We start from the raw sequence: 16,706 nt of genomic DNA, 5'->3' as shown, positions 1-16,706 counted from the left end.
GCGGGTCAAACCCAGCAGGTCTAGAAACCCTAACACCCACAATTTGGGACCCTATCACCTAATAGGAGCCAAACCTTCCTATGGTTCCACGCCTTAGGGAAAAGGAACACTGCTAAGGAAGAAGCATTTATGTATGTTCATATATCTGTTATAGTGTTGCACTACTTGGACTCGGCAAAAAACAACAAGGGTTCGAAATCATTAACTGGGTAAAAGCTTAGCAAAAAGTCACTGCACAATGAAAATGAGAAAATCCGCCTTTTAAGTTACTTTTTTGCAGCAGTTGCTGAATTTTTGAAAAAATGGGAAAAAAATGCCTGAATAACAATCTGTGCTACTAAATCAATTCAAAAAGAACCCATCAACTAATCTGTGACTTCCGCAACACTGAACTGTAGAATAGCATCTTATTTGCATCAGATTCAAGTTTCTTCAGCAGCAAATTTTATTAGTTGTTTTATTTTTGTAATGAACTATTTGTATTTGTTATTTTTTTTTGTCTAATTAAATTATATTTAAGCTAAGTGACAAGTACTAGCTACTATATAACTCTTGTTTTAATTTATATTATTTTTTTAAAATAATAATTAATTAATTATAATAATAAACCTTGCTCTCCATCAATAACGAAATTATCAAATATTTTATAAATATAAAAAACCAAAAACAAATAAAGTGAATTGATAAATATAAAAAAAAACAAAAACAAATAAAGTGAATTGTCTTCGTAACAATGGAAATGAACAAATTCTGTAAATCACTGCAGGCCGATGAAGCTAGGTGATGGGTTGCCGTAACTAATTATTAATGGTAACAACGTAGAGAGACAAATTTCATCGTTTTAACGACGGATGTTTAAGTGTTGGATCCATCCTTATGAGTTTAATGACATTAATGCATGGTATTAATTTGAGTTGTGTGTTTGAATGATTTTAAGAATATAGAATTAAAATTGAATTTAATAAAATTTATTATTTAGTTTGTAATTAAGTGGTTTTGTTTTGGTATGAGAAAGCCTCTATCTAGTTGCCATTGAGTATTAACTGAAGCTTTGATGCAAATAGCCAAAAATTGCAAAATATAGACAAAGAAGGGATTAGAATGAGAACAAAGAACTGCCATTGGCTGAAAATCTTGGTTCAACTCTCAAATCGGTAGTTGCTTTAGCTATTCTGCCACAAATTATTTGCATATAGATTTAAGGTCAACTCATGATGGCTTCTTATATCTTGCTATTGAGGCTACTTCTACCCAGGCTTAAGAAGGCCAACTGACTCAAATTGGCAATGGCTTCACCCGTGCAGTCCTTAAAACCATGTTCCCATATAACATCAGATATGTTATTTATATAGCAGTATCAATGTAATGGTGGTATTCATTGAATGAATCCACAAACACTATCCAAAAATTACATTTCAAGTTTCTTTGTGAAACTTCAAAACAAAACATCATCCTGGCAATATAATGTGCAGAAACAACATAAACAAAAAATATCATTCTCCAATGTAGTACAATTCATCCTCAAACGAAACTCAGAGAACACATAATAAAGCTTGAGTTCTGAGCATTTAGTGCTAAGTTTTGATCACAATATGTGGAAAACACATAAAAAATCAGTTATATACTTAACTAATATTCTGTCAACATGATGACCATCTTCAGTCATTATACCAAATATAAGAGCATATGGTTTTCTACTGTAGTTGTCATTTAAGCCATCATAATGACACAGAAAAGCATATGCATGAATGAGCCTACCTCCCTCCATCTCTGCCTCAGCTCTTTCAACCTTCTAGATTTATATGGGATTGACTACAGGCAAGTATCTTATTAAGAAACTCATATACATTGGGAAGCATTTGGGGCCGTCCATGTACATAGCTTGTGATAAAACTTAAAACTTGCAGACAACAAAAAGCTTGTCCCAAAAAAGTGTGCTTCAGAAAAGCCCACCCCATCCCATCCTTTTTCCTCAACATTAAAAACACATATATTTTTATGTCATCTAAGACTATTTTGCTACGACTCCTCAGAGGAAACAACACATACATTAAAACACCTTTTATTTTACACAGTATGGATGGCGGACAACTCTTATTCCTCTGTTATGCAACATATCTGTACTGGTTAAAAAAATTGCCACTGTAAGAAGAAGCACTTGACCGAGATGGTGTAGAAGCAAGAAATGTTTCCTTTCGTTCATCCATCAAAATCCATTGGTAACAACATTCCGCACTGTAGAATGCCTAGATAATGTAAAACATAAATATACCATGAAAGATTAGCAAAGTCAAGTAGACGAGAAAAGAAAGTGCATTGCCTGAAAGTATTGGTTGAACACTGTTGAAGAGAATCATAAACGCCATCAAAATAACCATGCTAGAAATCATTTCTTTGATGATTGAACTACTTGTGACCAACAGAGTAAAATCCTGGTGGAACACCACTATGAGAACCCAAAACACAACACCTATTTCACTTGAAGTAGTTGTAGAAACAATTATTGCAAATTTAGCTCCCTTGCCATTTGCAATAATCAGGCTAAAATTACAACTAAGTCTCAAACAGAAAATATTATAACAGACCAAATGAAACCCATGCACATTCTTAGAAAAAATAACATTAGGTGTTATCCAAAATACTAGAACACTGAACATACCCAGCTGCAACAAAGAATCTAAGGAACGAAGTTCAAGTCTCAAAATATTAGAATGTGAATTTAATTACCATGCATCATTGTAATAAGAAACAGAGAAGCAGGTTTTACCAGATAGAAAGGGAATCCACTGCAACTTGAGGATCTGGTAGTTTCCCTGTGAGGAGGACCAGCACTCTGTAATACCAATTCTCTAAACTGAAGAGGAGAAATAATGTCAGCTCCTTTTGTGCTAAAATTAGAATCAACCAAACAGGAATCCTTTCAAGAGTGAGTTGTGTTCAACTAACCATAGCATCACACCTGATGCGACAGAGAGCTTGAGAAAAGGCCACAAGTCTCTGAATGCATTTCTCGACAGCCTGATCCACGTATGGGGGCAACCTCCATAGGTAACATAAAGAAACTGGCCAATTGCAGGCACCCACCATGCTAAAGCCAATGTAATGGCTGCTCCCACAAGTCCCATTTCCAATTTAACGATAAAAATCCAGCTTAGGGAAATATGAAGCACCAAGGAAGCTACAGAAAGCCAGGCAATGACCATGTTTTTCAACTGTGACTGGTGGTATCTGTGAATGGGAAACATAAATACAAATGCAAAGTGTTGATGAATGAACCAGATTGAAACTGATCCGGATAGTTCTGCAAAATCATCTGGCTGACCCATCAACTTGAGAATGGAGGTGGCAAAGTTGATGGGGGTGACAAAGATATAAATTGGTAGGAGGAGGACTGCAACAAGAAAGAGCACAATCCAAGAGCGTTGCATATACACTCCCAGCATGTGGTATTGCTTAGCTCCATAAGCTTGACCGCACAGAGTTTCCAGGGCACTACCCATACCAAACTGGCATTAAAACACAAGATGAAACTACATCAACAATAGCAGCCATGATGGCATGGCTGATTTACTTGCGTTTAATGTTATAGTGATCACTTTCAAATTTTGACCTTCAAACTGTTAGAATTGGATACAGTCTGGAGTCGTTATATTAAATTTCCTTTTTCTGATTAGAATTTGAAGGGATAATTTTCGAAGAACCTTTTTTTGTAGAGAGAATGTTGTTAACTATATGTGTGAATAATCTGATCTATCTCTCTCTCATTTTTGGTATGGATGAAGAACTGCAGATTCCCATTGGCAAGTTGAGTAGACGAGAAAAGCAAGTGCATTCCTTGAAAGTATTGGTTGAACACTGTTGAAGAAAATCATAAACGCCAGCAAAATAACCATTCTAGAAACCATGTCTTTGATGACTGAACTGATTGTGAACAACAGAGAAAAATCCTGGTGGAATACCACTATGACAACCCAAAACAAAACGCCTTGTGCCATTTCCAACTCCTAGCTCATTGGTAATCCTCACACTCTGCAATAATCAGGTTCAAATTACAACTAAGTCTCAAACATAAAATATTATAATAGACCAAATCAAACACATGCACATTCTTAGTGGTAAAAGTGCTTATTTAGGTGACTTGTACAATAATAAAATTTAAAGAGTACTTTTTGTATTTATTTTTCTAATTTATGGAAATGAATATATTTATATTTATTTTTCAAACACGATAATTTACAACAATTTAGCACGAGAGCTATTTATTATTAACTAAATAGTGACTGAAGGGCAGTGGTTACAGAGTATAGCCCTTGTTAAATTTTGCTGACATTAGTAGGAATTATTTGTTATGTTTCGCTGACATTAGTAGGAGGAATTATTCTATGGTTAATTATCTCTGGCTCTTTAAAGGGTAATGGATCAAGAGTAAAGGGACATGGTGTAATCAAGAATTTAACCAATACTATAAATTGAATATGTTCAATACAACAAATCACTGGTTAATAGGGTTGATTTACCCTTCAAAATTAAATTAAGAGTAACATTTCAAATTTGATCACTGCCGAATGACTCATTTTCTAAAATAGATCTATCCACATTAGGTCAGCCATTTGACTTATATATAATCTAAGGTATTAATATCCAAAATTATGAAAGAAGTAATGACAAACCTAAACAGTCCGCGACTAATCGAACCTTGTGTGTTCGCTGAACCATCGTTTTCACTCTTATAAATTTCACTGAGGCTTAAGTTTTATCAGCGAAGTTTCTTATTGCTGGATGTGGGGATGATTCTATTAGGATATCGAACTTCGATAAATGTCAAAAAGAGCAAGGCAGGCAATATTGGCTGAGATTCTAGAGCGGAGTGGAGGTATTACCAGTGCCGATGCGTCGTGAAGAAACATCGTTGCCCCAGGGGAAAACGACTAGATCGTCGGCACAGGTCTGGAAAGACGGGGGAACTGGGGGAAGAGGGGGCACGTCGACAATGCCCTCCAATATGTGCAACACTACACTCATCGATGGCCTCGCGTCGTCATCGTCTTGGATGCACCATCCTGCCACTATTGCAGCCCTCTCCACTTGTTCCGCGTCCGCAGCGTTCAACAATTTCTTGTCGAGCACCTCCATGGCGTTTCCGCCGCTGATCTGGCCTGCAGCCCACGCAGGAAAGAACAGCTCGCCGGATTCCGAGACCGTATCCATGTTCCTTCGCCCTGCAATTATTTCGAGCAATGTCATGCCGAAGCTGTAGACATCGGCCTTCACAGTGATGGGCATGCCTGAAAGCCACTCGGGGGCCAAGTACCCTCTGGTTCCTCTCATGGTCGTCAGGACCTTACTATAATCTCTGCCCAGGAGCTTCGCCAGCCCGAAATCGGCCACCTTGGGGCAGAAATTGGAATCCAGGAGGATGTTTTCCGGCTTGATGTCGCAGTGAATAATGCAGTCCCTGCACTCATCGTGCAGGTAAGCAATTCCCCGGGCAGTCCCCACCGCGATGCTGAAGCGTGTTTTCCAGTCCAACACCTCCTGCTGCTCATCATCCCGCCGGGGTTTGCGGAACAGAAAGGAGCTGAGGCAGCCGTTAGGCATGTATTCGTACACCAACAGCCTTTCAGATCTCTCGGAGCAAAATCCCAGCAGCCTAATCAAATTCACATGCTGCGTGATTCCGATGGTACTCACTTCCATGCAAAATTGCTTCTCTCCGTGACTCACACCTTCCAATTTTTTAACTGCCACCGGAGAGCCGTCCGCTAAAATACCTTTGAACACGGACCCGAAACCCCCGCCTCCAAGACGCTCACAAAAATTCTTCGTTGCACTCTGCAGCTCTCTGTAACTGAATACAGTAAGCCCAACAGGCGCGTATTCCGCGTTAGACAAACCCAGGCGCTTGCAACACCAGAGAAACAATAGCACAAACACCAGAATAGCAACCAGTCCTCCCACGACACCGCCCACAACGCCGTCAAGAGTAGCCGTGTTGTTGGAATTAGAGGAATGAGGTACATCAGCGGCATCTAACCGCAGAAACAGAGAGACTCCGTTGGAGTCATCGTACAAATTTAGCAATTCCTCGAACCACACTATACACGTCCGCAAAGTATCGTTAACGTAGGCATATGCGGTGCACGAGCAATTGCTGAGACAGCCTTCGTGGCACTGCCTTTGCCCTTTGTATGGAACTCCCCCAGAGGGCATAGATTTGCCACTCAATTCTACAAACACGTCGGTGGTGGTCCCGTTTCCACCATGGCTGCATCGTAACGGCGTCTTCCGAACGCAGCCGCTTGACCACTGCTGAGATTCCCATTCTTGGCTGTCTCTGGGGATAAAACCCGGCACGCAGTTGCAGGACTGAACATTGTTATTGTTGCACGATCCATAAGGCCCGCAGACGGCATAAACCTCGCATTGAGTGAGGGGCTGTTGCCAAACCATGCTCCATTCTTTGTTTTCCAGCATAATGTACATTCGCATCTGTCCCGACTTATTATCCATAACGAAACGCGACAGATAGCCATAGGTGATTCCATGCGCCAAAGAAAATGTAAAATACTTGTACGAACTGTTATGGAAATAATTAATATCGTACCAGTAATACGACGCCACGGCAACATCGCCGAAAAAATTGCCGTTCCAAACACCGCTCTGCCAGTATTTGGTGTGATTCTTCAACATCATCACGAACTGGTTGGCTCCGCTTGGATCCAGAAGAAGGGCGAAGGGGCCAGGACTCGGATCCCAAGGGCTCTTCCACGAAGACAGCCTCTGGTTGCTACCAAGTTTCATACCTGGCAACCATGTATTTTCCGGATGGTCGAAGCTCTGCCAAATGATTTCAGAGGTATTCTTGGCATCCTGCACGATCAAGTTACCAGAATTTGTTATCACTGCCGAAAAAGGCTTCTTCCCGTTAGCCTTGGTGGACCAGACGGTGGATCTCCCATAAGACAGAAGAAGACTCCCGTCCTCTGTGAGATTAAGAACAGAAGACGCATTCTGCAGCGGCTGCTCCAAGTTGGCCACCCAAGCGATTGTCTGCTGTGAAGCTTGATTGTTGTTCATGAGATTGAAAAATCCGAATTTGAAGATACCGTTCTGAGAGATTCTGGTCTCATTACCAGTGAGAGAGGCACCAAATACTATGCTGTCGGAATCTTCCGCGTAGCCGGCCTTTATCAGAAGCAGCAGCACAACGAAGAGAAATAAACAAGACAGATCAATCTGGGGGAGTTGCTCTGTCATTCTCTTTTCACTTCCCATTCTAAAATCAATGAGCTGCCCTGCTGCCACACCATACCCTCAAACCCATTATAACGTGTTCATGAGAGCGGTCCGGCTTTAGAATGTTGTCTATTCAACTCGAACGAGAGGGTAAGGGATACCCCATAATACCTACACTAACGGCCAACGGACAGCGGTCCGGCAATTGAATGTTGTTTCCTCTGCTTGAACGAGTACATACGATACGGTAGGCGATACGGTAGGCTATATTTAGGCTGATAGGTCTTTCTTATGCATCAACTTTTCGTCAATACTTTTATTCTGATCCGTTAGATCAGATGAAACACTTTCAACCGATCTGAACAAGAAAACAAAACAATGGAAAATCAAGAAAGCACCGAAAGTCAAGAAAGCACAAAAGCTCAAAAAAGATTCTATCCAAAAAAAATCAAGAAAGCACGAAAAAGATCATAAAAATCAAAGATCGAAAGAAAAAAGCTCAGAAAAGCAAAGATTTTTGAGGATTTTTATTTTTATTTTTATTTTTTAAATGCAATGTATTATTAATTTATTTTTATAATTTAATTGAAATATAAATTTTTAGGTCGATAGGCCTTTCCTATGCATCAACTTTTAGTCAACACTTTTACTCTGATCCGTTAGATCACATGAAACACTTTCAACCGTTGATCTGAACAAGAAAACAAAACAATGGAAAATCAAGAAAGCACGGAAAGTCAAGAAAGCACAAAAGCTCAAAAAAGATTCTATGCAAAAAAAATCAAGAAAGCACGAAAAAGATCATAAAAATCAAAGATCAAAGAAAAAAAGCTTAGAAAAGCAAAGATTTTTGAGGATTTTTATTTTTATTTTTATTTTTTAAATGCAATGTATTATTAATTTATTTTTATAATTTAATTGAAATATAAATTTTAAATTTTAAATTTAAAAATTAGTTTAGATTTATTTTTAGTTGTAAGTTTATTGTGTTAAGAGGGATTTTTTTTTGAGGTACTGATTTTTTAAGAGTGAAAAGAGATTTGATTTTTTTTGGCATTTGGTAGATGTAGAGTTAAAATGAATTTAGATTAGTTTAAATATTAACCTTTAAATAACTCACATTAGAGAAAAATACCATGGGAAAAAACCTTAGATTAAAAATATAATAAGGAAAAACCATGGGTTGGAAAATTTTATATTTTATATTTTAATTTTAATTTGATTAAGTCAAAATGTTAAACATTGTAACATCTCTCTAAAATAATTAAATTCAATTTAAGTCCATGCTAGCTCCCATCATTTTCCTGCTCAAAAGATAGGCGTTCTCAACACCTTAGCTACTTCGGCGGGCGTTGCAAGTTTATGACGAAAATCACCTTGAAGATGAAAAAACTGACCTCCTGGAAGTTTTTAATAAGAATGGTTATAGTAGGTCTCAAGGTCTTAAGGCTTTTCAAAATGCTGAAAAGGGTCCTAAGAGTAAGATTGACCCCAAGGATTGGTCTTCCGGTGTTCATCTTCCCTTTATTCAAGGGACCACAGATAAAATCGCTAGGATCTTGAGGAAGCATAAGATTCATTCTTCTTTTAAACCTCTTAACACTATATGAAGTTCTCTTCATTTTGTTAAGGACCCGATTAACCCCAAGGATTAGATGGGTGTTTATATCATTCCCTGTTCTTGTCGAGCTCCTTATATTGGTGAGACCGGTCGATCCATTAACCAAAGGATTTGTGAACATGCTGCCGACATCAGGCATGGAAGGTCTCGCTCCTCCACTTTGGTAGAGCATGCAAAAGAAACCAATCATCACATCTCCATTGAAGAGGCTAAGGTCATTGCGAGGATTGACCATTTTCATTATTGTAAATTTAGAGAGGCCTTAGAAATTGAAAAAAAGACTTGTTAATTTAAATAGAGATGATGGCTGGAGTATCAACAGATGCTAGATTCCCGCGCTTTCTTCCTAAAAAATTATTTTTATTTATTTATAGATTAATTAATTAATTATTTTTGTTAATCCCCATATTGCTTAGTTTATGACTCTCTTAAATTATTTTTGGTAATATGAATAAGATTAAACCTTAATATTTTTTTTTTTCTCGATTAAGACTAAATCTATTAAGTAAAAAATATTGTACAAGAGAATACATCCCAAAGATGCAAGAAACCGGCAACCGAAAATGATAGACCTATCAGACCTATCAACCTCGGTTCCGGAGAAGGAGCTAAGCAAGCAAGGAGCTACAACAAGTCACTAGAAGCTGAAAGAGACAAAGCAGACTATCCTGAGAGGGTAGAGGCTTCAACACGAAGCTTTTTCCCTTTTCGTTTTTTGACTTCAACCCAACCCTTTTGTGGTGGATGAGCGATTACAACTTGAAGATTGGGATCCGCCACCGGGGATCCCTCCTTGGGGAAGCCCTCCTTTTTTGAATCCGAGGAGGAGGACAAATGGACACGTTTCTGAGCAATGGCTGAGTCAGAGGAAGGCGCCAGACCATCGGTGGAGGGGGCCACGGAATGAGGGGCCTGTTCCAGTTCTTCATCGCTGTCTTCATCTTCAGAGCTGGAGGAACCAGGCTCCACCACTGGAGGAGGAGAGCAGGGAGTCCAACGTTTGGATTTGGGCTTGGAGGCATTGGCCTTGTTCTTTTTAGCCGGGCTAGAAGGGCATGTATTCTGCAAATGCCCAGATTGGTGGCAATGGCGGCACCGAAAAGCAGTATTCTCGTAGTCCAGTGTCTGGGTCCAGACAAAGTCGTTTATCTTGAGGTTGATTTGTTCTGGAAGACCTTTGCTCAGGTCTAACTCCGCACATATTCTTGCATATGAGTAGAGACCTTTAGCTTCCCGCCATAAATCTCCACTAAGGAAGCTGCCGAAGGTGTCTCATATAGCCCTGAAGACACAAGTACTCCATAGGTGGGCAGGAAAGTTTGGAAGCCGAATCCATACCGAAGTCTTAGTAATGACTGCAGTAGCTGGATCGAAATCTGGGAACCAAGGAGTCAAGAATAGCCCTGCATTTCCCATGAACCAAGGGCCCTCTTCTAAGGCCTTTTCATAGTGCTTACTGTTATCAAATAGAACAATGAAATAGCCTTTCGAACAGAAAAAGATCTTACAGTGATGAGTCCAGTTTGCATGGATCCATGCGTAGAGATCCTGAGAACGTGGCCACAATCCATTAAATCTGCAGATGATGGCTCTTTCAGCAAAATCTTGAAGATGGGAAGCCAGTTCTTCATGAATGAGTTCAACAAAGGGAACTTCTTCGATCTTGTCAACCAAGAAGACCTTAGATTTAGGGGCTTCCGGAGGTTTGGGGTTCTCAGAGTGGACTGCATCTTTGTATGAGAAAGGCCGGGTAGAGGAAGATTGCCCCACTGCACCTCCTCTTAAACGAAGGGTCGCCACCACCAAGCTGTTCCTGGAAATGCTGTAAGCAGAGAGAGGAAGAGGGTCTTCAAGTTGTTTACCTTGAGAGAGAAGTCGCAGAAGGCTTGATGGAATCCCCAATCTGCACTCTAGCTTCAGTTTGAGTTCCTGCACCAGATCTGAAGGGCTAACCCATTGCATGATGGTTCTGCCTGAAGGCTGAGAAATTAGAATCTGAAAGGAGTCAGATACAGGCCTTGATCCCATGCCAAGATGAGTACAGATCTCTGGATCTGGCCATAGCATGGCCTGTTCTGCCTGCTGGATGACCGGATCTGGCCAATCGTTGTCAGATCTGTGGCTACGAATGCCTTTCGGAGAGCATTTGTTCGCCCCAGTTCCATATGGAGACCGTGCGAGTGATGAGGTCAACTGCTCTGGTTCGTGGCAAAAACAGACAGTTATCTGACCGGCCGAGACCCGAATGTTAAGTGCAGATTTTCCGTGAAGGCAAGAGGGCCTCGAGCTGTACTTGCTGCGGCTGTCCTGAACGCTGGGCAGCTTTGCGTGAAGGATAACTGTAATAACCTGCGCGGCCGTGGGTGGAGATCGAAGCCCCAGTTCGAGTCCAAGCTGAGCAGCTGCGGCCTGATAGTTCAGCTCTTTGCCCGGACTGCTGCTACAGAAGATAACATAGACGGTCTTGGATCTGGACGCCCTCTGATCGAACCCTGACCCCGTCGTCGCTGCTCCTTTCTCTAGAAAGCAACCACCAAGTAACGAACCATGGAGACCTGTGCAGAGTTCTGTCCGTCTGATCTGGAATGGATCTTCCTCTTCAACGGCAGAGAGCCGATGCAAAACGGAGGCCGAGGGCGCTGAGTCGGCGGCGGCTGTAGGGTTCAACTTCAAGAGCTGTAGGGTATATCTGGATGCATCATAGGAGGACCAAGAACAGTCTGCCCCAGCGACCAGATCGGCGAAGAGTAGATGGGGGGGAACTCTCAGGGAATATTTGAGATCATGTATGCCAGAAAAGAGGGCAAGAACCTGCGATCCCTGTATTGAGCTCGCATAATCGGCAGCGACAGGGCTGAGCAGGGGCCGGGCGGCGGCCGAAACAGGGGAGGCGGCAGAGAATCGGCTAGGGTTCATCGTCGGCTCCACAGCAGTCCAAAGTTCAAACCAGATTAAACCTTAATATTAATATAATATTATATATAATAATATTCATTAATAAGATTATATAGGGTTATGGATCCTTTCTCACCTGAGGGGGGATGTGAAAAAGAGAGCGATGAGGGTTCCATCGGCAGGAGGACTCGAACCAGGGCAGCCTAGGCCATCGGCCTAGGGTGCTGCAGACTAGACCTCATTTTAGATGACGAAGACTAGGAGGTACGGGGTGTGTCAACAAGTTTTCTGTGGAGATGGTCCATACAATGGCCATGTAGGCTGTGGGTTGGATCCAGGGTGCTCAATCTGCAAGGATCCCAAGGAATATGTTTACTGGGACAAATTTCATCCAACTGAGAGGGTACAGTGGATGATTGCAGAGGAGGTTTTGGGCAGGGATTCTTCCTCCGTTTCTCCCATAAATCTCAGAGGCTTGATCCAATACACAAACCCCACCCCTTCCCCCTTTGATCCTTTGTTTACGTAATATATTATACCCTAAATTATTCATTAATCGAGCATGCCCAAAGGTATGAATCAACAATCCAACTGTATATATTTGTGATGCTTACTGGTGCAAATTTTCATTTTTTCACAAACGCATAATAGCGAATAGATTTACCTTAAATTATTCAACGTCCAAATATATCAATCAACAATCCAGCTGTATAGGTATATGTGTGACGTTTACTGGTGCAAATTTTAATTTTTCACAAAAGCAGAATCGCTGTCAGGGTTTACCGAGAAGAGTTGTGGCAGTGTAGGCGACCAGGCTGATTGAACCAATATCTCTTCTAAAAAAATTCAACAATTCCAATTTAATAATCCTATCGACCTCTCTTTGTACCTTTTGGGACAATTGCTAGTATATTTGATATAAAACAAAATTCGCCGGTTTAGGGCAAAAAAGTTCCAAAATCTATAATAATAAAAACATTTCGCCAGTTTAATTCCAAAATCTATAATGATTAGACAATGGCATAATCAAACAGCAATTTAAAAGGCAACAGGTAATGAGAATTCATTGGCCATACCTATAATGAGTTGTCAATGCATCAATCGAGCAACATTTAGAGGGAATAGGAAATGAGATTTGAGAGGAAATCAAGTCAGCCATTAGTCAAACAGTAATCAAAGGCCGTAACGCAAGTCAACGATCAGTCTAGGTAAAGCGTATCGACTCGTCCAAATTGATGAGAAAAATCATGTTGAAATGTAATTTCAACTGCAGCGTTTGCCGTGCAGCGCCAAAACCACCTGAGGGTTTCCCGCACCGCTCTTGCCGGACAGTGGTATTACGGATCAGCCGACACGTGGCCATAGCAACTGATTCAAAACAACATTTCCCCGGCACATAAAGTAGGTTGAAAGGGACCTATGGGGAATTGCCGTCAACCGTCGGAGTTGTGTACAACCCTACACCATATGGACTTGACGTGAAGTAAATTCTCTTTGACCCCTAGTTTTTGTCAGTAAAGTAATTTAAATGAAATTTACTCTGGTTGGTAAAATGTAGGTAAAGTCTTTAATTTTATTGTTTTTTATTATTTCACGAGAGTATGGCAAGTAAGAAAGATATATGTTTTTTTGTTTTGTTGTATATGAAAAAGGGAAAAACTCGCCGCAACGAATATAAGAAGTTTTTTTTTTACAGTAGGTTGAATGTAATGTTTTGTGTGGTTCGTTGTTGAGCATGTAATGTTTTTTTTGGGCATATGCAATGCGCAATACGCAGCAGCTTGAACACACAGTGTTAATTTTTGAGGAAGCAGAGTAATCTTGTAATGCACAGCAGTGTAAATGTAATAAGTAAAAAGGGGTTTTTATACAGTAGTGTAAATCTTTAATGCACAGCACAGAGTGAGGTTTTGAACTGCGTCTGAAGCAGTCTGGCTGTGATCTCTCTCTTAGAGGAAGTTTTTTTTGTAACAACAGTCTTTTAATGAATACAAGTGATGCAGGAGCATCAAGACCATTTTTTTCATTGTAAATATGTGATTAAAGGGGGTGTGACACTTTTTAATATTTTATTAATTAATTTGTTATTTTTAATAAAATAGGAGAAAGTGAGGATTTTGTAAATATTCTTTTAAGGAATATGAGAGAAAATAGAGTTAGATAGAAATTCTAGGAAGTAGAAATGCTATGTACGGGACTTAGTTGAGTCCACACCTAAAATCTATTTAAATTAAATTTAGTTGCAAAACTTTAGGGATAGATCTAGATTTTAGGGATGTTGAGAGATTTAAGGGTTTGTTGAGTAATTTTAGGATTTTAGATCATGCTAAGTTTAATAAATTATGAAGCCTCAAAGGCATGGGAGAGCGAGCGTGAGGGAGGAGTGTGAGAAGTTCTCCTTGGGAGCCTTCGGGCAGTTGTAAAAGGGCCATCGATTTGTATATCTGGCCATGAATGTAAAGCCTCTGTGTAATGTATATACTCATATGAAAAACTGTGGAATAAAAGTGTGTGTTGGAATGGTTCGTTTTGGTCCCTCATGCGCAATCATTGTGCGTTCATAATTGAATTAGTTTTCTTGCGTGATGACATACAGCTTTAATTTATGGTTGCGCACATGCCTCTGGTTCTCCAAGATTATTACCTCTGTTTTATAATTGAATGATATACCTGCAAATTTATTATCACTGTTTGTCCATATACCGGCACCAGAGACTTTGGAATTGTCTGTAAGAGATTTTACAGAGTGGTATTACAATGCGTAGCCTCTGCGTTAAAATCGAATGTTGAAGCCCATGCCAAGCTGAATGGCATAAACCTATTATTATGTGCTCAATTTATAAATCGTGGCTGTGACAACCATAATTTCAATTGCGTAAGTGGCTGGAGGCGTGGTAATCCTTGGAGATGGCAATGTATGCGGTTGAGAGGTGTAACGCTATGTCACATAGCATATCTATATGTATGTATTATGAGGTATAAATCCACCGCGACGTAACAAGGTGAGTCTACATATATTTTGCTGAGTCTAAGGGTCCGTGAGTTCATAAAACAACAGGTCTGTGTTAATTACATTTATGTGGATTGAACATTATGAGGAGCGGAGATATATAACTATCCGTCCATAGTATTGAACCTTTGCCCATAATAAAGGCTCGCATGTAATCATAGCCGGCGATTTATATAGATATATATATTGTCTGCGTATTATATGCGTAGGTTTAATAATCAATTGAAGATTCGTTATGCCCGTTGGATGTTTAATTGCGACGATGATGTATTGGGCATGCGTTCTATTCAAACTGTGACTGTTAATTTTATATAATCCATACAGACAGAGCGCCATTCGAAAGGGGGAGCTGTTCATTCCTGTTGAGCACAATTAGCATCGAAAAACCTTGGAACTGTTCGCGGGGTGATAAGTGTTCAAGTCTTTCGGTTATGAAAGGAACTGGGGCGTAACGCTACATTGAAAAAGCGTGCAGTTGATGCGCAAGATTAGTTTGAAGCGGCGTGAGTGGAGAACTTGGGAAACCGTGGATATATATATGCTATATAACTTCGGTTGCAAAGAAGGTTGTAGGAGCGGGATACATCTATCCATTCCAGGTGCTGCGATATCTATATATATATATATATATATATATATATATATATATATATGTCTTCTCCATGGTAAAATCTCATTCGTAATCATCAATATGAATCAGGATAAGGAGCATAGCGTAGTAGAGTTATTATGTTGAGTAATGACCATATTGCGTTATTTGGCAATTGAATTCTGGTCTATAAGAACAGTAAGGCGCATTCTTGAACCAAGCATATGTGAATGAGATGTATTTTGTCATACATGGAGGATCCTGGTAGAAGCGGCCTGGGAGCGGTCTGGGCCGCGTCATGTTTGGTATCAGAGCTTGGCTCTGTTGAATTGAAAAATGTTTATTTTCTGAATGAGAACTGAAATGTATTTTTGACTGTATGATGAATGATGAAGGAAGATTAGAGTTTTAAATTTGATATGCAAACTACACAAGTGAACAGGATTGCAGAGAGGAAAAGATCATGCACGATCTTAAGAGGTGAAATGATTTTTTTTCTGATTTGAAATTTGTGATGAGAGTTTATGGTTGCAGAGAAGACGATGGCATTGAACCTGACATTCAGCTAAAGGCTGAATAAGGAGGACAATTGTAGTGTCCTGAAGAAGAAGGTGAGTTGAAGAGATAGCCTGAAGAGAGCAGAGAGAGTGCTCGAAAGGTTCCAGAGGCAGTGAACCAATTACTTACCAAAAGACTGAGTGAGGAGAGCTTGGTGAGGTAAGTGACAGCAGAAGAGATTGCTGTCGTAGAGGCTAGTACAACTCGTGGTGAGTGAGAAACTCATGGAGAAGATGATCATGGAGGATCAAAGAAGAGGTTCAGAGGAATGCCACAGCGATGAGATGACTGCAGAAGTCAGAGAAAGAGAGATTGCAGTAATGAAAGTGCAATTGCAGGTACTAGAGGAATGGCTGCAAGAGCAGGAAAACCAGAATAGAGGATGGATCTTTCCACTGAAGGGAAAGAAAGTGAAGTGGCAGAGGCTACAACAGAAAAGAGATCGATAGATAAACATGCAGTTAACAGAAGAGCTGAGAAAGCTTGAGCAGATGATGGATGTACAATTGAGACGTGAAGAACTCAGAGCAGCTGAGTTGGAAGAGGAGGTTTCCATTGATGAAACAGAGGAGGAGATCATTGACGATTTCTTGAATTATTGGGCAGATCTAGATCAGCTGGATAATGTGAACTCTTGTGTTTTTATAGCTGACAATTGTGATGTGATTACAGGTTTTGTTGAAGAGGAAGTTCATGTGAATGAAGAAGAGGATCAGCTGGAAGAGCTGGTATATGAACCCACAGTTAAGGTTGTTGAAACTTGTAGTTTTCAAACTGACAAGATGTATATGAATGCA

General features: G+C 40.2%; 1 pseudogene; it reads right to left on the bottom strand.

The window, feature by feature from the left end:
* Positions 1-4,857: 4,857 nt before the first annotated feature.
* Positions 4,858-7,275, bottom strand: LOC149233732 (G-type lectin S-receptor-like serine/threonine-protein kinase At2g19130 pseudogene; annotated as a pseudogene).
* Positions 7,276-16,706: the final 9,431 nt, after the last annotated feature.

This window comes from Pinus tabuliformis, chromosome J (genome assembly GCF_031772625.1).
Source record: "Pinus tabuliformis cultivar Carrire ecotype Pingquan chromosome J, CPIR1, whole genome shotgun sequence".
NCBI lineage: Eukaryota > Viridiplantae > Streptophyta > Pinopsida > Pinales > Pinaceae > Pinus > Pinus tabuliformis.
The sequence above is the reverse complement of the archived record's forward strand: the minus strand, read 5'-3'. Positions and strand labels throughout refer to the sequence as shown.